Source organism: Crocodylus siamensis, chromosome 11 (assembly GCF_052110815.1).
Source record: "Crocodylus siamensis isolate JL-2025a chromosome 11, ASM5211081v1, whole genome shotgun sequence".
Taxonomy (NCBI): domain Eukaryota; kingdom Metazoa; phylum Chordata; order Crocodylia; family Crocodylidae; genus Crocodylus; species Crocodylus siamensis.
This window is the reverse complement of record NC_143405.1, coordinates 45058815-45079822: the sequence shown is the minus strand read 5'-3', so window position 1 is coordinate 45079822 and position 21008 is coordinate 45058815. Positions and strand designations below refer to the sequence as shown.

Here is a 21008-nt window from a genome sequence, read left to right as displayed (position 1 = left end):
TGCCAGAGGACTGGAAGAGGGCCAATGTGGTTCCCATCTTCAAAAAAGGGAGGAAGGAGGACCCAGGAAACTATAGGCCAGTTAGTCTTACCTTGATCCTGGGTAGGTTTTTGAGATAATTATTCTGCCACATGTCCACGAGGGGCCAGCAGGGGAAATTATGCTTAGGGGCAACCAATATGGGTTCATTAGAGGCAGGTCCTGTCAGACCAACCTGGTGGCCTTCTACAATTAGGTCACCAAATTCTTAGATGCAGGGGTAGCATTGGACATAGTCTTTCTGGACTTTCTGAAGGCCTTTGACACTGTCTCTCACCCTGTTCTCATTAAAAAACTGGGGGACTGTGGTGTCGACACCTACACAGTCAAATGGGTCGCCAACTGGCTGGAGGGCTGCACCCAGGGGGTGGTGGTGGACGGGTCGTTTTCAACCTGGAGGGATGTGGGCAGTGGGGTCCCCCAGGGCTCGGTCCTCAGGCCCACACTGTTCAACATCTTCATCAGTGATTTGGACAAGGGCGTTAAAAGTACCCTGTTCAAATTTGCTGATGACACTAATATGTGGGGGAATGTGGGCACACTAGAAGGAAGAAATAGGCTACAATCAGACCTAGACAGGTTACAGGGGTGGGCGAAAGAGAATAGGATGAGATTCAACACTGACAAGTGCAAGGTGATGCACTTGGGGAGGAAGAACCAGCACCATACCTACAGGCTGAGGAACCCCCTTCTCATCAGTGCAGAGGCAGAAAAGGATCTTGGAGTCATCATTGACTCCAAGATGAACATGGGCCGGCAGTGTGGGGATGCAGTCAGGAAGACTAACCTCACCTTGTCATGCATCCACAGATGCATCTCGAGCAGGTCCAACGAGGTGATCCTCCCCCTCTATGCGGCACTGGTCAGGCTGCAGCTAGAGTACTGCGTCCAGTTCTGGGTGCCACCCTTCAAGAAGGATGTGGACAACATGGAGAGGGTCCAGAGGAGGGCCACTCGCATGATCAGGGGCAGCAGGGCAGGCCCTACAAGGAGAGGCTACGGGACTTGAACCTGTTCAGCCTCCACAAGAGAAGGCTGAGGAGGGATCTAATGGCCTGTTACAAACTAGTCAGAGGGGACCAGCAGGCATTGGGGGAGTCCCTGTTCCCCAAGCACTACCAGGAGAGACTAGAAATAATGGTCACAAGCTGGCAGAGGGTAAATTCAGATTAAACATCAGGAGGCACTACTTCACTGTCAGGGTGGCTAGGATCTGGAACCAACTTCCAAGGGAAGTGGTGCTGGCTCCTTCTTTGGGGGTTTTTAAGACAAAGCTAGACAATCACCTTGCTGGGGTCATTTGACCCCAGTACTCTTTCCTGCCATGGCAGAGGGTTGGACTTGATGATCTACTCGGGTCCCTTCTGACCCTACCAACTATGAAACTATGAAGAAATGGCTATTTATACAAAAGCACATATGCCATATTATTAACTGAAACAGAAGGCCTATAGGATTGATTCAGAGCTTACTGAATATGGTATCTTGCTCTGTGCTGTGTGGAAGTTCAGACTGAATGATCGTAATGGTCCCTCTTTGACTTAAAAAAAATCTATTAATCATTTAAAGTTTTCTGTCTTTGTGTGTTTATGTATGTGTACACATGGGTGCATATGTGTCTATCACTCATTTCAGATCTTTGTCTCATATTTGGGCCTCAACAGTTTGAGATGAATGGTGTAGAAGTAATTGGCTTACTTGACTAGAAAAACAGACAAAGACCAGAAGTGCTGATACTGCTTAATTCAGTTAAATGTTCTGAGATAAGGAATCTTGCACGCCTTGGGTTATCTTGATATCTTGCCCTGTGCATACATAGTTTCTTTTAAGTAAACTTCCTAAATTTCTGTGTCATTTACTATTGTTTTTGTTTCTCCAAGGTGTATTTTTTTAATCTCTTTCTCTGTCTTCAGTATAAATATGCATGTAAACTTAGAGAGTCTGAGAAATCCTTTGAAACAGACAAGTGGGTGATTCCCCTTGCTGTATGGAATTCTCCCTGTGATCACAGTATAGCCTTAAATAAAAGAAAAGCTGGCTCTGTCAGTTCTGATTCAACTACAACGTGCAGTTTGATTTCTTCCACAATGGCCATAATATAAAATGAGTGTGAAAAGAATGTCCCTAGACAGTGATTTATATTTTTTGTTACATACAAGGAGCAGCAGCCAAAGAAAAGAGAGAAGAATCAAAGTACAAGGCAGACCACCAGTAGAGTGTTTCCTGTAAATCTGCTAAATATTTTAAGAAAACCCATGAGGACTGCTCTCCTATGGATACTCTTCACAGCATGTTTCAATATATTCAAAATATTTACTCCTCTGCAGTATCCTCAGTCTACAAATTATAATGGCCTTTACAAAGAGAGAAAGGGAAATGAGGTCCTTGTCTTGTTGGGTACAGTGTACATCCTGTGAGAGGAACTGCTCCTTCAGCTCAGTGGGAGATGAAGACATTCAGCTCTTTGTAGGATTAGGACTGCATAATAATATAAGCAGGGTAAGTAAAATTTACTCAAGCCTGAAATTAACATTAGTTAGAGTCTTCCTACTTCGTGGGTGGGTTATTTTCACCACCAAAGGGGCCAATGGAAACATAAACATGAAGTGAAATCACTATTACTTTAAAAAAAGGAAATAAAGTTGTACATCCATGTATTGTAAAGCAAGAGCAGCAGAAAAGGTATTTAGAAAGACCAAGTATCATGTTATGATTGTGTGTGTGTGTGTGTGTGTGTGTATGTAATTTTATATCTATATACGCACGCACGCACACACGCTATAAACTGGTGGTATATCTTTGTATCAACTGGGTTTGGATGAAGAGGAAACACTGAAAAAAGAACTAGGGTGGAAATTGACTGAAAATATTTAGGATGAATTAAAAATACAAATGTTATTTTGGTTACATTCATGTGAACATAGCAAGTCCAAGTCTTTCCTCACTGCCAGATGGCTTGAGGCAGAGTGGGGTTTTTTTGCACTTTTGTGGCTGATGATACTGTTGGGCAGAAAAAGGGAGATGGATGCAAACTGTCACAGCTTATCAGATGACAGATGTCCAGTGCAAAAATTTGTTCCACAAAGTAGTCTAATTCTCTAATAAACTACAAGTGGAAATGGATGCAGGTCTTTACTGAAGCTGGTAAGATAGGACCAAAATGCTTAATGTCTGATACAGCAGGGAGATGATCTCCTCTTCACCACACTACTATTAATCCACATACAAGGACTGTGCGGTATGACCAATGAGCTGGAACTATACTGTAAGATGGAGAGCTGAAAACAGTCCATCCAGATAGGTGGGAGCAGTCACAAGAGAAGCAGAATGACCAGAACCCTTTGATGTTAATGGTAGTTGGTTTCCCAAATGAGTTAACACAGTTGCAGCCTAGTTAAGCCACATCCCTTGTATCTTCTCTTTCTGTGTGGCTGGGACAGGTGTTTGGCACTGCAGTATGATGACTGATTAACACAGAGAAGTAAGATTTACCAGGAAAGAATAATGCAGGAAAGTTATTTTTTTTAATATAATTCAGCTACTTTAGTTAAATCAGAATGTAGCAGGTGCATGTGCATGGGGGAAATGCTGTCACTGTCCTCTGCAGGGAGAAACAGATCCAGATCTTTGGAAAATATATAGATGCATTTCCACAGGTTCAGGCTGGGCCTGTGGCTTGATGCCCAAAGCACAATAAAGCTTCTTTTCTAACGCCCTCCCCCCGCCGCCCCCCCCCCAAGAAATGAATACAGCTGTAGGGAAAAGGAAAGAGCGACTTTTTTACACGTTATCATGACCAAGGCTGCCTTTGTATTAGGGCTGTGCGAAGCTTTAGTTGCTGACTTGATTTGGCAGAGATTTGACCTGATTCAGTGGCCGAATCCAAATTGAATCAAGAGACCCTATAATCTCTCCGAATTGAATCAAAACCCTGCAAATTGATTCAGAGAGATTTAATGATTTGGATATAGGCACAGCTTTAAAAGTTTTTTTTCTACATATCTCAAGGTACTAGGCAGCTTGTGAATGCTGAAATGCTGGGGTGGATGGAGCATCCCATGGGAACGTGGGGGGGAGGGTCCCCAGTGCACTTGGTGGCAGATCCAGAAGCACTTCTGGTGGATCAGAAGCACTCCTGCCTTCCACTTCAGTGACTAGTGCCTCCTGAGTCTCGAGGGGCACACAGGGTCTCCCCATGGCTGATTGCCGAGCCAGGGTGGGTTGGAGCGGGGGGCTGCACACTTGGCAGCAGATTTGGAAGTAGACCAGAAGTAGTTCCAGTCCACTTCCAGGTCCTCCACTGAGCACATGGGCCCCCTCATCCCTCTGTGGGATGCTCCATCTGCCCCAGCATCTCAGTGTTCATGAGCCATGCCTGGTATTTCAAGGCATGTAGAAAAAAGATTTTAAGCTGTGTCTATGGCCAAATCGCTGATTCTGTGTAGCAGGGCATTAAGGTGCCTGCTACTTGAAAAGAAGCAGTATGGGCTCAGGTGCTGGTTGCTAGGGGCAACCAGGAGGCACTAAGGCCCACACCTGGTGAGTCAGCTGCCCAGAAGGGGCAGGGCTGACTACTATGAGACACAGACTGGAGGCTGTGAGTGCTCTCTCTCTGCTGGCAGACAGGCAGAAGGAGTACTGCCTGACTAAGGGAAAGAGCTCGGCCCTGAATGTGGGAAAGAGAAAAGGCCTGGATGTACCAGCTGCTAGTTACACGGGTGAGAGGGGTGGTGTGGTTTGGAGAACATTTAGCCATGAGGTTTAGCTTTGTGCTATAGTCCAGGGGCTTGTGTTATTGTTTTTTTTGTTGTTGTTACACCGGAAGACCAGGTAAGGCTATTAGGGGTTGGAGGAGGCCTTATAGGGGCTCCACGGTAGTGTGGGGACCCCAGTACCAGAGAGGGCACAACATTCAGGGGTGCACTGACCCCAGCCCTGAGAGAAGGAACAGAGAATTGGGGGCCAGGTAAGGCTGAGGCTGCCTGAGCCCCACAGGAGGTTTAAGACCTGAGGAGGAGATTTGGGGGCCAGGCACAGCTACAGCCACCTGAACCCCAAAGCGAGAAGCCCCAGAGTGGGCCACATGAGAAGCCCTGAAGTGGGCTGTGTGAGAAGCCCTAGAAAGGGGACAGAGATTGACAAGTGCCAGGGAGCATGGTTGCAAGGCAAGCCAGAAGTGCTGGTGGGGCGCAGGAGAGTGAAATCGACCAAACAACGTCCAGTACATCTGCGAGGCTTGGGGCGTGGTATGGGGGGGGGTGTTGGAGCCACGCATAGCCCATAAGGCTGGGGTGTACTGAGTCACCCAAAATAGAACCGAGACCGAGATACATCAGAGCACCATGTCAGAAGGGACAAAACGCAGCCTCCCTTATACATAGTTGACATCAAAGATGTGGTGGGCGAGATGTGAGGGTGCTTTAACACCACCGTGGCATGGTAGGGGGCGCTAGGGGAGATCACGGCTGTTATACTCTGAATCAACATTGAATCTTCAGGTGTGGCTGAATCAAATTGGGACAGTGATCCGAATCAACAAATCAAATCACTGTCCCCTGATTCAAGTCAAATCCGAATCAAGTATGGCCTGTTTCGCACACCCCTACTTTGTACCATCCCCAATCTGCTCATCACACTTGAACATACTTCTCAACAGACTGAAGATAGAAATATTCTGAGCAAGGGAAGAAGAGGATCTGGTTCCAACCTACCTTATCTGCTCCTATTTCTTACACCATTAGCAGTACTGTCCTCTTAAAATGTGCTCTACCATGACCCTTTCTGTTCACCTGTACCAATACCTAATTTGACACTTCTGGACACTTTCCCAGTTCTAATTCTACCCCATTTGCCTGCAGATGTGCATGGATTTGTATTCATGTTTGGGGACATGGCTAGATTGTTGACTCCTTCCATCATTCAAACACATCCAAAAAGGCAGATATTTTATCTAGCATAAGGAAAATGTATAGAAAAGTGCACATCTCCTATTTTGGTAAGCATAGATGGCTTTTTGTTTTGTGCATCCTGATTATTTTGTAGCTCCTTGTTAAAAGAGTATTTTCCTCTTTGGAGTTACAAAATTAGGCTTGATTCTCCCCTGCATTGCCACATTTTGTGACCATTTATACTGAAACAAAGAATTACATTAGAATTACAGCCACTTCATACTTCACAAGTTGCACGGTAATGGAGAATGAGTCTCCAACTTCCAAATCCTCACAATTATTTACAAAAAAAGGGAGGGGGTGGAATTTTTTCATGTACTGGGACTAAAGTTGCCTACAGTTACTGGTTCATGTCATCATTAAGGCCCAAAGTTAGCTTACTAAGCAAATGAAAGATCCCTGATTTTAAAGGGTATGCCTAAATCTGTCCTCAGACTTCCATGTTCTAGAAGTTCTAGGGCAGGTGCAGGCAATTATTTTGGGCAGAGGACTGCTTACTGAGTTTTGGCAAGCCCAGGGCAGATAAATATTAATTTTCTAAATTTTTTAGGGGCCCCACGGGCTGGATAGAATGGCCTGGTGGGCCACATCCAGCCCCCGGGCTGCATTTTACCCACCCCTGTTCTAGGGTTTGTAACTGCTTGCATGCAGGTTCTGATCTGCATCTACTGCAGTCTTCAGTGAACTTTATGTTGACTTTGTGGTGTAGACTCATATCCTAAAGGAGTTGCACCAGACTTCAGATCTTGACTGAATAAAGATATTCACAAAAACAAATATAGATGGAATGAGTTTCATAGATTTCATAGACATCAGGGCTGGAAGGGACCTTGGGAGATCATTGAGTCCAGCCCCCTGCCCAAGGGCAGGAAGTCAGCTGGGGTCATAGGATCCCAGCAAGATAAGCATCCAATTTACTCTTGAAGGTGTTCAGAGTAGGTGCTTGAACCACCTCCGCTGGCAGACTGTTCCAGACCTTGGGGGCTCGGACAGTAAAGAAATTCTTCCTTATGTCCAGCCTGAAACGGTCTTGCAGGAGTTTGTGACCGTTCGACCTCGTCATCCCTTGGGGCGCTCTGGTGAACAAACGTTCCCCCAGATCCTGGTGGTTACCCCTGATAAACTTATAGGTGGCCATCAGATCACCCCTGAGCCTGCGCTTTTCCAGGCTAAGGAGTCCCATGTCTCTCAGCCTGTCATCGTAAGATCTGTTTTCCTGACCTCTGACTATCATCGTAAGATCTGTTTTCCTGACCTCTGAGTTGCATCATACTCTGCAATTTTCCTTCCATAAACAGGCCACTGTAACTGTAAATGTCCTGTTTTTTATACTTATCTGCTTTTTAACCTGTTCAGCTCTAAGGTGTTGATGAAACATGGAAAGTTCAGCGTAACAAATGGAGAAGATGCAAACAAGAAAATGATGGCATATGGCATGCAAATGTAGTGCTTTCTCTGCTCTTTTACATAAATCTCTGCTTTTGTCAAATTTTATAAGCAAAGCTCTTTAGCTGTAACTTGCCTTTTAATCCAGTTTGGTTTTGGACTTAAATTTATCTCAATAATTTTAATGAGAAGAGCTCAGCCAATGCTACTTCCTGCACATAACCATTTTTATCTGTGCTTTAGAATTTGCAAATATGAAAATTCATTTCAGAAATAATCCTTATCAAACTGTCTAAGGAATGGTATTTCTTTATATTTAGTAATAACTGTTTTGCAGAAAATGATAAAATTAGCCCGAATCTTTTCTTCAATCTCTGAGTGCTTAAAGGCCACTTCCTTCAGTGCTGATGAAGAAAAAGCTTTGTGCACTGTTTTGTTTTTACCTTGAAATTTATGTTTGTATGGCCTTGTGTGTGTGTTGATTCAGAAAGCTTGTGCTGTTGAATTAGATAAGCTTGAATAGAAACATATTGGGACACTAGTAATTCAGGATATTCCTTCTGAAAAGGCAAAGAAGCTTTTATTAAAAGGGATATAAGTGTTATGCCATAGCTTTCAAAATGTTGTTCTTGGCTTCAAAGAGAAATATATTTATCTGACTGGCTACAAGATGAGACTGAACTTACGATGACAAGTGTGACGACAAATCATCATGCTGGTTGCTCTGGCTCAAGCCAGACACTCAACTCTTTCTTCTGCAGAGATTCTTGTACTACTGGGATGCATAGCATACAGCTAATATCATGTTTTTATGTTCCAGGACAACAGAAGTCTGCAAGCAATTATTACAGTACCTGCAGGGAATTCCTTCATACCTGTACACAGTGTTGCAGGTGATCCAAAATCAGCAGAGCTTCTGGAAGGATTTTCTCTTCCAGCATTTTCTATAGTATTGCGTTTATTTAATCCTCAAGATGTTTACAGAATTGTGCTTATTATGGTATCAGATGCATACATCACATAATCATTATAGTGAATGTGGATCAAATTCTTATACCCCCTACTCTGGAATAAGCCTATCAAATGAATGGATCTAGCAGAAGAGTATAAGGTCCTACTCAAGAGGGTAAGAATTGCAGAGATGTTTCTGACCCTGCTTCTAATGAGCATTTAAAAAAGAATCTGTGTGAAATTTCACATGCATGTGTTCACTTTCTGATTTCAGGCTAGCAAACTGGATTTAAGTAAAGATGGTGGTTTTCCCTCTTAGAAACTGTGGTAGCTTATTTACAAACCTCTACTTCTGCTTTCCTTACCATCCTACAATGAGAATTTGCACAGAGGCATATATTTGCTGTCCTGGAGCCCCTTACCTTTTAAGATTAAACTTAAATTTTACATTCCATGTTGAATAAGGCAACAAGGGGCTGTACCATCCTAGGAGCAACCTGGAGAGTAAATGGCTACAGAGACACAATGTATTCATTGCTTTCCTCTGAGGAGCAATTCCTTTTTTAGTAACTAATTGCCAAATACCTTCTTCCATGAGAAAATTAGTTTGGAAGTATAGAAAGCAGGAAGAGCCCTGGCCAGAAGAGACAGAAGGCCTCTTACCTTCTGCCTGTCTGCAGCTACTTGCTCACAAGAGATGATACTGGAAAAATAGCTCAACCCCATGAACAGTCATTTATCTGAACAGATTAAAGCAGAGTGCTAAGTAGACGAGGAGGGTTTATTTTCTCTTATCGAACTACAGGTATCCAGCCTTTCTTAGTTTCTTAGAATTTCTCCATGTATGTTTTTTAAAGAATTTTTTTTGCAAAAAGTTAGTTGGTCTAATAAGAGGTATCACCTCTACCACAAGTCTTGATTGCTTTTGCCTCTAGATCAATTCAGCTACAACTGAGATACTTGATTCCATGTATGTTTGACATTTGAGAAAATTTTAAGTTTAATTTATATTAGGGGTGTGAAACTCATCCAGCCTTGTGGGATAAATGAGGGTCACCGAGTTGGTCTGCTTCAATTTGTTCAGGGCTAGTCTGGTGCAGTGTGTGTGCAGACTGACCTTCCTTCCCCCTGCACTGCATGCAGTGCCAGATCCAGCCCATGTACCACTTACAGTGCAAGCCCTGGAGCAGAACTGGTGCATGCTGCATGCAGACTAGATCTGGCATTGCAGATGCTGCACACGGCACAGGGTCAGTTCTAAATCATATGGCTCTTAGAGCTGGATCTGGCCTGTGGACTATATGTTTGATATCTCTGATTTATATTATGTACAGAATAACTGATCTCTTGGTTTCTCCAGTTTACCAGATGTTCTCACCAGTAGTGGAGTCTAGTAACACAAAATAGGAGAAGAAATATGATTCTGGAATACAAAACATTTAGGAAGAGCAAAGTGTACCTTTTAATTCTAATGAATGGCATTCGTCTTCTGGAGTAAAGTGATAACATTGTACAGAGTGAGGGTGGGGGAAGCCTACAATCCCTTACCTCTCTGAAAATGGTGAAAAACATCTTGTAGTAGTTATTTATATGCTTTGGGTGGAGGCTGAGGATAAAATATATAATTTCCATAGCAACCTTTTACACTCAAAATCCATCATCTTCAAAATGCTGAAAATGCTGAGATATTTTTCCTGCAGAATTGATGCTAGATATGCAGTAACTAAAAGAACATTGTCATACTATATGTATATCAATCTATTCCAGGGGTTGTCAACTGGGGATGTGTGTACCCCAGGGATACTGGGGAAGGCCCTAGGGGGTATGCATGGGTGAGTGGGGACAGAGCGCTGCCACCCACCACCCTGCACTGACATCTCGCAGGAGTGGGGCAAGGGCAGTTGGTGCCCCTCTGCAGGCTGCATAGGCATCACACAGTGCATCAGATGCAAGGAGGGAAGGGGGAAACTTGCCGCTGCCATCCACCACCCCCCGCTGCTGCTCCACATTTGGCTGTGCCCCCCTGCTCCGTGTCCAGCTACCAGACTTACACTTATTAATAAAGATTGAAAACCCCTGATCTATTCCATTTCTTAATTGGTGTGAGTTGTAACAAGCTGCCATTATAATGGCACTATACACTTAAACATAGCTGAGAAGAACAGGAGCTGGCAGCGTAACGAAGCCGCTAACAAGGCCAATTGCACCTTGTCGTGCATTACCAACAAAATAAGGGAGGTGATGCCCTCCGTCTATGTGGCACTGGTCAGGCCAGTTGGAGTACTGTGTCCAGTTTTGGGTGCTGCACTTCAAGAGGGACATGGAGAATCTGGGCAGGGTTCAGAGGAGGGCCACTTGCATGATTAGTGGCCTCCGTGAAAGACCCTATGAGGGGAGGTTGAGGGATCTGGATCTCTTCAGCCTTCACAAGAGACATCTGAAGGGAGACCTTGTAGCTGCCTATAATTTTATCAAGGGAGGACAACAGGGAATTGGAGATGCACTATTTACCAGAGCACCCCTAGGAGTAACTAGGAATAATGGGTGCAAACTGATGGGAGTAGATTCAGGTTGGACATTAGGAAGAATTTTTTTTTAGTAAGGGTGGCCAGAATCTGGAATGGGCTTTCAGGAGAGGTGGTACTATCACCTAACTTGGAGGTCTTCAAGAGGAGGCTTGATAGACACCTAGCTGGGGTAATCTGACTTCGGTCCTCTTTCCTGCTAGGGGCAGGGAGTTGGACACGATGATCCTTTGTGGTCCCTTCCGACTCTTCAATCTATGAATCCATAGCCATGTTCCAGGAAACAGGGGACAAGCATTTTATATTTCTCTGTTGCTGATACTTGTGCCAATGAGTGTCAAAAGATGACAGATTGGTTCCATACATAAACTGAATTCATCTCTGAATGTTTTCCTCTCTATAACACTGACACCTTTTAAATAACACATTATCAAATTGAAATTATGTTCTGAGTGATATCTTAGGGCAATATATCACCAGAGAAAAACATACATGGGCATAATATTCCAAAAATACCTTTCCCTTCCTAATTTCCACCACTATTTACTATTTCACAGATTGCCTCTTTTCTACCTTGGAGAACTCATCACTACAGCAGAGTTGCCTATGTCCTTAGACCAACACAGCCACAACCAAAAACCCTTTCTCAGGGAATGAAAGATTCTTAATTCCAATCAAAATAATTATGGAACAAATATTGCCTTTAAAACCTGGCAAACATACTGTTAGGTTATATGGAATTAGATATTCCCTGGCCAATTGCTATATCAGAAAAGAGGCCTCCAGCTTTGACTAAGAATCTTTATCATCTAGCTTGTTCAGCCCAAATTAATAATGACACTATTATTTGCAGAATTCTTGGCATATGGAGAATGAACTTGTTGGTTTTAGTCTGCTTCTTAGTGGGTAGTTATTCACATAACAACAAGCATTTTTGGATGCGTGATGTATCCTTTTAGCCCTGCATGGAAGTAGGAGGGTTGAACTACAACTGAAGCCCAGATCAAAGGCTCTTTAAAATCTTGGGGGCTCATCACTTCTGGCTTCACGCCTTGGGATTATAAAACTTGCGTGCCAGGAAAGGTGAGTCATTTCAACTTGATAACCTGAAGCCCCAGGACTGAATTCCAGAGGACTGAGGCAGGCAGTCCTGTAGGGAGCTGTGTGCTGCATGAGGAATGAGGCCTCAACTGACGCTCAAGGTAGTTCCAGGCTCTGTAACACAACTTCCTGTTTCAACCCCTTGTGGTGTAAGAAGCAATATTTATACTTTCACCTAGATGAGTTTGGTATTTGCACTAGAGAAGAGGGTACCAGCATTTGTGCAGCTTAGAATATGTTGCTGAGTGTAGCAGAGAGGACTGACTGTCGGTTGGCACAGTGGAGAAAACTTGTTTTGAACGAGGGTTGCCCGACCTGTTGGCTTCTGCAAGGGGGCTTTGTTCCTTGAGGAGTTCCTCAGACAGTCCTCCCAAACAGAACAGTCTTTAAGCAACAGACAAGCAAACAAATAAAACTTTCTGCCATGTTCTAGGCACTAGGGGGGGCAGTCCTTTGGCTCTGACCCTAGCACTGCAGCCTGGCCCCTCATTCTGTAAGCTTATTTTGCTCACAGCTTGCCTCCTGCTTGCAAACCTTCATTTGCTTCCTTTCTGCTCTCTCACATGCAGTTTTAAGCTCCCAATGAGACACTCCCTCCTTATCCACATGCCTGCTGCTGGGCTCTCTCAACAAGTCTGACTGTTCTCTGTTAAAGGGACAGACTGCCCTGTTACAGAGCCCTAGCCCAGAGGCCAAAGATCGCAAGTTTTTCATCCTTACATATAAAGTGGAAAGCTGAAACACAGTGTATGAGTGGAGAGTCTTGTACTGTACTGACTGGGAGAGGGTGCATCAAGATTATAGCAAAATATGATCACATGGACAGGTGTAACAGTTGGGTTCTCCACCCTGGGTATCAGTGGTGGCAGGAGACAGATTGGCTGCAGTGTTTGTGGCAGCTGGGTCAGCAGTGGTGGCTGGCATTCTTGTGCCCCCTCTAATTGGGTGCCTGGGGCTGGTGTCCTGGTCGCTTACCACTCATTATGTTACTGATCATATGACTGTTCAGCTTTGCTGAATACTACTGAGATTTCTGTTTTTTTCTTTAGCATCACTGCTAGGCAAGCCAGCAGCATGCGTCTAGTCCTAGAAGAAATGAAGTTGTCCCAGTTGTTAGAGTGCTAACCAAAATTTGGGATGGCCAGATAAAATTCTCCAGTCTGCTGCAAAGTTCCTGTATAACCTTGATCAAGCCACTTAGTCTCCCTCTATCTCAGTTTTCCATTTGTAAACTAGAGAGTAGTACTGTCATAACATATGGAGATTTTGTGAGGTGCAGAACATGTTCAAAATTTCTGCTGGCTCTCACAAAATGCTATTCATCCATTCTCTTTTGTAGTAAAAACAGCAAAATGCAGGTTATTTCTATGATATAGGAATGTAACATGACTACATGTCCATTTAACTCCCTGAAAATCACCATGATAAAATCACGGCTTCATTTACCTTATTATGGTAAAGAAATAATTTTACCTTTCTCCAGGAAGAAGAACTGTAATAAAATAAGAGCTTATGGAAAGGTTAACTGCTTCTTCACTGGCTAGGCCAGTATAATTTTTTTCAAAAATGAAGGAAGGAGCTCAAGCAGCTCAGGCACTGAAGCTTTTCAAAAAAGCCATTTGAAAACAGATTATTTTCCCTTCCTTTATTACTCTTCTGTTCAGCAAACTGATGAATGATAACTTATTTTGATTGACACAAGTATGGAACTACTTCCCAATATGAATGAATGTTTTTTTCCACAGGAGCTGAGGAAATGAACACTGAACAATATTGTTTGCCATTACCATTTTGGGTTTCTTTGCTTTCTGAATTCCTGTAGAGAAGTGATTCCTGCCTCTCACTCAGTGGGAGACCCTGACAAAAGTGGATACTGTCAAAGGCATCCCTGGGAAAGAGACCTTGATCACAACTTAAAATTTGTGCCCCAGTTATGCTATTTTACTCAATTTTGTCCTTTGTAGCCTTTCTCCCCATATGGCAGCAATATTCCTGCACTGAAACTTGCAAAGTAGGTGGCTTTCTTTTTAAGCTGTAACTATAGACTATATAGTGAGCCATTAAAAAGCCTGAAGAGTCTGGTCCTCCTTCCTCATTGTGCCACTTCCACAGTATTTCCAGTGCTACCATCTGCTTGGTAGTACTGGATAAGAATGGACTTATTTGCACATCATTGTGTGATGGTCAACTACACAGAATGCTGATGAATTCTGTTCACTTTCTTTTTCAATGTCTTACCCACTAAGATCAGTTATTTAACTTTAAGGTCTTCACTACTATGTCTATGATATCTCCTATAAGGTTAATAATAAAGTTGTATTTGAAATCAAACTGCAATGTTGTAAACTAACTGATGTTCTATATTAATGCACTTTGTTAGTGATATTGAATTAATTCTCTGCAGACTTACAGAGTTGGAGGAAAAAACTCAGAGGAATTATGTTAGATTAAATTACTAGACCACAATTAAGAGAAAAGAGTGAGAGGAAAGTTCATGATTAGCCCTGAGAAAATTGCGGATTTCTTGTTGAAAATTCATGGCATGTGCATGGGTAAAGTATTATTTTTCATGGACTATTCATGGACCTCCCATTGATCTTGGCAAATGGGTCCTGGTAGTTCTGTGAATATTCCATGAAAAGTAATTCTTTACGAGTGTACATGTGGCAGGCAGGCACACAGCTGTAGGCAGTGGAAGGCCAGGGCTAATGGGGCTTAGCCCCCCCCTCCAAAATGCGGGGCAGCACAGAGGGCTGCAGGGCAGCCCAGGCGTGGGCTCCAGGCAGCTGCACCAGGACAGGGGGGGAGGGCAAGGTGGGCTGCATGAACAGACAAACATGGAGCCTATAGGCAACTGGGATTGCAGCCAGATGGTGCGTGGAGCACTACTCACCACAGCAGGTAAGTTGGGGAAGGGGCATGGTAGAAGGGGAGATCAAGGTCCCCGCAGTGAAAGAGGGAGTGGGGCAGAAGCAGGAGCAGGGGCTGTGATGAATGGGACCCTAGGGTGGGTTGTGGGATGCTTGGAGCCTGGAAGCCTCATCCAGGGGCACAGAAAGGCTCCTGCCACTGCACACACCTTGGGAGAGGCCCAGGGAGCAGTGCTCCCCCAGATTTGTACGTGTGACAGAGATGGGCTGCTGTTGTGCCCCCCATATCTCTTCCCTTTCCCCAACTTACCTGGTATGGTGGGAAGTGCTCCACATGCCATCTGGCTGCAATTCCAGCCACCTGCAGTCTCTGTGTCTGTCTGTGTGAGCCCTTTTCCCCTGCTGCGGCCACCTGGAGCCTGTGCCTGGGCTGTCCTCTGGCCCTCTGAGCTGCTCTGCATTTGGAGGGGTTAAGCCCTTTAACTTTGGCCTTCCACCACTTATGCTTGCAACCCTTAAAAATCACAGTGGGTGGAAAATTTCACAGTTTCTGCACAGTCTTCAAAATCATGATTTGCTCAGGGCGTTATTCATGAGATACTGGATTGGTGGACAAAGGCCATGAAAAGAACAAAAGGGGCATCCTTACCCAATACGGAAGTGCTGAAAATCACAGAAGTCAACATATTACTCTGGACAAAGAAGAAAAATAAAACAGGGACCTGGGGTGGGAGGGGTTGCACAGGTCATGGGTTAAAAAAAAGGATCCAAAGGAAATTGCTGAGTGGCAAACCCCAACACAGGAGATGCTGTACTGACAGCTGCAGAGAATAAAGTATTTTATCTTAATAACAAGTATGGTGCGAGCTGTATGGTATGATTTGTGGCAGTGAAAGCTTTCACACTCCATCCCTCCTTCCGTCTGTTGTGTTCTACATCCACCTGTCACATTTTGTCCCTAGTTAGTTTGTAAACTCTTTGGGTTTGTGGGTGTCTTACTTGTTTACAGAGCACCCAGCCAAGTGACGTCTTGAATCTGACTAAGATCTCTGAGCACTACTGAAATAATAATGTCATAGCAACAGGAACTCAAGTACAGGTGGGATGTCAGTTCCATAACTTTGGATATTCAGTTGTTGTCCTCTAGTTCTTGATACCTATAGTATCACTATATTTTCTTGCTTATAATATGTCCCCAAATAAAACATTCACTTTGTTTTTCGGAAGACACAATACAGAAAAAAAATTCCAGGGCTGGGATCAGCAGCCTACAACCTGTGAACCAGATCTAGCTTGCAGAACTTCTGGATCTGTCCTGTGGACATAGGGTTTTTTGGCAGTATTCAGCAGCAGGGGGCTTCAGCCATGAATGATCTCCTTGTGCTGCCATGGGGACAAGTGCCTGCTGTGATCAGGTCCTAACTCCTGCCCACCTCTGACTCTGGATGGATCATTCTGGTTTGTTGCCATAAAAGCATCAGATCATTCTGGTCTGTTTCCTATCCCTATTCCAAAGTCATGGCTAACTGTATGACACAGAGTAAGTCCTCCTGAGAGTCCTCCCTGACAGAGTGACCAGGAAATGTGGCATCCCAGGAGACAGTCTAGGTAAGGCAGTAGGTAGCAGGAACATCCTAGTGTGGCTGTTTACTGGGGATGCCACATTTCCTGGACACTCTATGTGCTCAGGAGGACTTTGTGTCACACAAGGTTAGACTCCAGACCCTTGCAAAGGCAGAAACAAGACTGTTCTTTATAGTTCTTTTTAAAAGCTCCTGTAAATAAAGCATTGTTTCCACAGCATAGGACTCAAGATACTACCAGAAGCTCACTTGTTGTTCAGGCACAAGCTACAGTGCTCAGCCAATAGCTACAGCACAGGACTCTGTACCTTAAGCCTGCTGAACCAGACTCTACTGGCAGCCATATTGGCAGCTGCACGGCATACAGTGTCTCCAGATGTGCTTCTTTGCGAGCAAAGCAAACTGCTTTTCTACTTAAGACATCTACGCCAATTTTGGGAGGTTGATTCTGTGGGGATAAGGTATGTGTTATATGATAGAAAATACCTTTATGATTCTTCCTTACTTATATTTCATAATCTTCTGGGGATTTGCCTTTCATTGGATGATAATGACAGATTATTTAGAAAACTGGAAATGAGTGATCAGAATTATACTCACTTTGGTTTTTTTAATAGTTTCCTGAGCTAAAGCATGGGTGATTGAACAAACATATCACCAAGGAACAACACCCCCCTCCCCCCTGCAATGGATTTTGGATAATATGGAACAGTATATACTACTTTCTGAAGTTTAAAATTAAGGCTAAGTAGTTAAAGGCTTAATAGGCACTTTCACAAAATGTTAGGAACTAATTCTCATACTTTCCAACAAGCATTGTTATTGAATTGCTGCAAGGTCTGTTTACCCTCCCTGGCTCTCATATTTTGATGAAAATTCATTCTCCACATATCTCTGTAACAAATTACAAGAAAAAAAAAACACCTCTAAGTCCCACTTCAATTTTCCATCTACTATTGTTTTGAATAGTACTGAAACAGTCAATGAAGGTAAACGCATTGGTCCTTCTGGAAAAGATTTTTCTGCAGAACTAAGGAGTTTTTACAAAACTTGCACTCACATTTATTTTGGATTTAAAAAGTCTCCAACAGTCCACTATAGACTTAGCTGTGTAATAATATATCAAATGTGACAGCACTTAAACTAAAATTGTTACTTTTCCCTAAGGAGAGAAACCCTTTATACCTAAACATGTTGCATTAATGAATGTACAAATATACCTGCTTGAGTAAGTTATAAAACCACAAACAGATTGCAAATATAGATGTTAAACATAAATAAATAGCATTAGGAAATTTTCAAAATGTCCCTTGCAGCATACATTCTGTATTGGTGGGAAGAACCATAATGATGCATGTCTGTATTATTACTAATGGATCTGCCTCACTTCTGCTACTCAGAAAGCTTATAGCTTTAGAAAAAGAGGTCACTTAGAAACATTTTAAAATGAGAGGGAAGACACAGCAACAGCAAAACATTCAGACTCAGTCTCTAACAGATATATTGTCACTTTAGTGCATTCAACTGTGTTTTTATATTCTCAGTTTGTTGTACTTAAATTTCATCATGAAGTTTTTAAAATGCTGTGCTGTAGAGTGCACGGTGCTGCTCATTCCCTGGCCTAGCTAATTTGAAGTGCAGGAAGACCCTACTGCCTGATAAGGGGCTAGTGGCTAGAATCAGCCTAGTGTTAGGTGCAAGGACCATCACCCATAGAATAGGCTGTGGGAGGCACCTGAAGGGCTGTGGGGAGACCACCCTGGGTGGAAGTAGGCAAGCCTCATGGCCCGAAGGTTCTGCTCAACAGGAGCAGGGCAGGTTGGGAGTGGCCCAGTGAAGGGTGGCATGGAAGAGGCCCTGTGATAGGGGGTAGAATGAGTGAGATAAGTGTGAGAGGCCCAGAAAGGGGTGGAGTTTGGCCCGGCTTCTGGCTGGAGCAGCTATAATTTTGGACACCATCTGCGAGGTCTGGGACACGGTAAGGGAAGGTCAGAGCGATGTGTAGACCTCATGGCATCAGGGCATTACATGGGCAGCCTCTTGCTTATTTCATCTTGTATTATTGAACAAGAAGTTGTGGCAGGAAAGATGGGGCAGACCGCCCTAGACAGAGGGGTGGTCCAGCACTGCAACTGGCTATGTGATCTTCCCCGTCACAGGGTGTTTGGTGAGTGTCTAGTGTTTGTGGAGCTATTGAAGGTGAGTATACATCCCAGGTAGAGAGAGAGACTCCCTGGCAATCCCTCTGGGAGTACAACCATAGACCAGGACTGGTGTCGGTGGGCCAAAACTCTTGTGGTAATGTATCACTCATTCCCTGGATTGAAGAAGAGAGTGCCCTGGAGAGGGGAAAATCTCCTGGGAAGGTGGGGAATCTGTACAGCTCTCATTGTAAGCACAGGTTCCTGAGAGCCTGTAACACCTGGACATTTTGTACATGTACTAGTATAACTTGCGACATCACCCACAGCTCTCAGACTGAGGCTCTGCATTCTGTTCTGTTCTCTCTCTCTGTCAGTATTTTCTTATTTATCAACGTAAATAATCTTGTAACTATTGTAAATATCATTGTTGTCTGTTATCATTAATACAGTCCTGGGGTTTCCAGTTTAACTGAAGAGTCTGCTCATTTGTTTTTGTGGTGGGGTAGTGTTGGGCTGCAAGTGAACACCCTGCTTGGTTGCCTGCCACCTTAAGTCCTTTTCCTGGGTTGGGTTCTGAGAGGAGTAACACGCTCATGTGCTTAATTAAGAGTCCAGCACTTAACACTGCTTAGCATACACTCAGGCTTCATGTTTCATAAAGCATCTACTGTGCTGCAAATATTTAATTTAGTGGCTGACCATATAAACTTAAGTGCCACTCTTATGACCATATGTTTAAAGGCCATAAGGTACCAACACTATTAGCTCACTTGGGATTTTCCTGGAACAAATGAATCAACAGCATGATTGCATAAATAAGGCCTACTCATTTGTGTTTTGGTTTATGAATTTTTGTTTTTTCTTTTTCTTTCTGAGACTTTTTGTTGTTCTCTAACAATCTATGATTTACTTGTGGTACCAGTAGATGGCATGTAAATTAGGCCTTTAGAAATTATTCTGTCCCAGGGGAAGAGGGAGACCAAGTAGACTGAAGATGTGCTGGCCATCATATGACTCTCAGAACAGATCAGCAATTAGAAAGTGAGTTTAGAAATTAAGGTAAAAATTAACATGATTCCTCATTTTCCCCAAATAAAGTTTTGAATCATCCAAAAGGCTGTGATTACTACAGCACAAATCTGCCTATCACCTAACCAGCAAGTTGTTTGCTAGCTACTGGAAAAGTGACAAACAAAACACATACTAGTATTTTAACTACAAAATGTACATCTCCATAAATGACAGGCACTTCATCTTCTTTACAGTGATATAGTCTTTTTATACCTATATATAAAGTATTTTTAAGTATTTTAAGGCAGTTAAGTATTTTTAAAAATTGTATTACTCTAAGCAAGTATGGGTAGTCTTCATATTGGTATTTTGTACATTGGCTGTGAAGTGAGTCACTAGGTGAAAGGTAACATGAAATCACTAACTTGGCACATGCTTGTATTCATGCAAGAGCAAGGCATCTAAAGCTGACTAGTGCAGTGTTATGTCCAGTGGTACCAAAAGAGTCACTGCATAAGGGAAATAGGGCTGAATAAACAGAGAAATAAAAAGCAGTTTTACACTTGTCACAGTAATATTAAAGTGCAAGGTTCAGAAGCTCATGGGACTTGTCCAATCATTTCCCAGTTCCTACCCTTGACAGATAAGAGTCCTAAAGAGAAGAAAAAATGATGCTGATAACATCTGGCAAATCTAACTAATGATCAATTAAAAATACTCCACTATTCTGCTGCACCATCTGAGACTACTGGGATGTACACACAGTTTCCAGAAAGTGGAGAAATACCTCACAACTGCGAGAGATGTGGTAGATAAGGACCTACATGCCAGTTAAGAAAACTCAGGAAATGTGTAGACTGGTCTTTAAATTTGCTACTGTGTTCTACGTGCCCTGCTCTCTTCCCAGACACCAGCTGGGTAGCCACACAGATACTGCTTTCCGCTAAAGGAGCAGTGTATGCAGAGAGCATAATGGCATGTTTAAGGAGGCAGCTGCCATGTGTGGTAAGGTCACAATTTAGACATGGGCTCTAATTTCTCTTTTTTCTATGTAGAGGACATCTAAAACAGGCTAAATCTTCTGAAAGATAAACCTATTCATTTGCATTTATGTATCAGTTTGCAAGTGTTTTTCTACCTCACCCCCACCCCATATCTTCAACATTAAATTCATTTGCTCTTCCAAGTTCCATGTGCAGCTCCCACCCATAAACATTTTGGTCACAGAAGTTAGAGTAACCAAGTGGCTGGCACTCTTTATTAGCATTGTGATGTCATGAGCAAAAGGGGAGAGCTATATAGAAAATTTACTCCAGCATAGTAAAATATAAATTGGAGTCTGGAAAATGGATAGGTTACCTATTAGGCCAAAAACAGAAAAATAGCAGGTAAGACTCAGGGACAAAAGCACAATCTGAAAATGAGTTTTCTCTTCCAGTTGCTTGGAAGG

At 43.3% G+C, this 21008-nt stretch overlaps 1 long non-coding RNA gene across 5 annotated transcripts in view; it reads left to right on the top strand.

Annotated features, from left to right (window-relative positions):
• Window positions 1–14274, top strand: part of LOC149855787 (uncharacterized) — a 57106-nt gene extending 42832 nt beyond the window's left edge. For 3 of the 5 annotated variants that reach the window (XR_016438549.1, XR_016438546.1, XR_016438547.1), the window contains exons 4-5: window positions 2367–2538; window positions 8194–14274. This is a non-coding gene — a long non-coding RNA (uncharacterized LOC149855787). The remainder of the gene's footprint in view (window positions 1–2366; window positions 2539–8193) is intronic. The other 2 variants (XR_016438548.1, XR_016438550.1) reach the window with 2 other exon arrangements.
• The last annotated feature ends 6734 nt before the right edge of the window (window positions 14275–21008 follow it).